Raw genomic sequence first — 1,628 nt, forward strand, 5'->3', positions numbered from 1 at the left:
GATATAGACATACTTTTTCCTTTTATTATTATTATTATTATTTTCTTTTTTGGGGTGGGGATGGTGGGTAGTAAATAGTCTCACAACACAAACTACAAGTGCTACTTATTACACTTGATATTTGCTTGAAACTAGCGTTGACTGTTGGAGTGAAAGCTGCTGGTCTGTTAACGGAATATGTGATGAACCACAGGACAGAGTTTGATCAAACTTCCAGTAATGACAGGACGAACACCAACAACTGATTCACTTTTACAGACAGTCAGATTTAAATTGGCCACCACAGCTAACCACAATGAGCAAACACATAAACGGCCATAATGCAGTCAGTTGTATAGATATTGAGCTAAGACTTGATGTGAGAGTATTTACAACACACACGCTGAGCATGGCGTCTTGACATACAGCTCATTTTGTTTTCCAGGTCTGACCTCTTCCTCTCTCTGATGAGCTAAATCAGCTGAAGTGTGTCTCATCCGGAGCTCTCTTCTCCTCCTCCAACAACAAAACATTCACGTCTATTCATTCATTGTTGTCATGAATCGATTGTTGCAGGGTTGTAACAGATCATAGACTATGTGACAGGGACTTTACACAGAAAACATCTGTTGAGTAGTTTTTGTAAATTAATTTGTATAAAAATGTCTGATGTAAATATTTATTGTATTTTTGTTAATGTCACTGTTTATCATCTGATGCTTTTAATACAAACTTGCTTTTTTTCCTCGTTACAAATGTTCAGAATGTGTTGCAATCTGCTGCAAACGAGACCTTAATGTGCATGATCTGCAGTAATTGTAATATAAAATGTAATAAATATTTATTTTTCTAATTTATACATTGATGTGAACTTAATGTGAACTTAAAAGTGTTTGTGGGGGGAAAAAAACTGCAGAAATCAGTGAAACTCTCAACAAGCTCAGGACAGTTTCTGATCATTGATGGTGAACGATGTGGAAAAAGGAAACCTAAAACCAGAGGTGGAAAGAGTACTGAAAATGTGTACTTAAGTATAAGTACTGTTACACTGCTTAAATTGTACTCAGTTACCAGTAAAAGTAATGGTGTTATAAAAATACTTGAGTAAAAGTACAAAGTACTCTTTTCAAAAACTATTCAGAGTATTAATGACTTTTTAACCACTTGATGTTTTATTGTGTTGTCAATAGAAGTCATTCAGTTTGATTTACTGTACATAATAAATATAAATATAAATATAACAGCAACATTCAAAGTTCATTTCTCAGAAGCTCCGTCTTATTTTAGTACCAGACAAACCGATGGAAGTGACAATATCTAAGATACTTAGTCAAACTTATAACCCACACATACAAACAATAAGCATTAATATCATACAGGCAGCTGTAAAACCTCGTACACCACAATATGTTTTGAGATTAGATGAAGTCTTGTCAGCTGCTGTCACCGTAGAGATCAAACACAGTTTACATCTGGACCTGTCTCCTTTTCACCCTCTGTACATGAAACATTCCTCCAGGTACAGCCACGTGCACACGTCCTCAGCCTTTACCTCGTCATTATCTCTGTGGACAGTTTGTCCTCCGTCTCCATTTTGTCTTTTTCTCCAAATCTTGGGTCCATAAATGACTCTCTGCTCTACAGAGTTG

The sequence above is a fragment of the Nematolebias whitei genome, chromosome 10 (assembly GCF_014905685.2).
Source record: "Nematolebias whitei isolate Nwh7 chromosome 10, NemWhi1, whole genome shotgun sequence".
In the NCBI taxonomy this organism is placed as follows: Eukaryota; Metazoa; Chordata; class Actinopteri; order Cyprinodontiformes; family Rivulidae; genus Nematolebias; species Nematolebias whitei.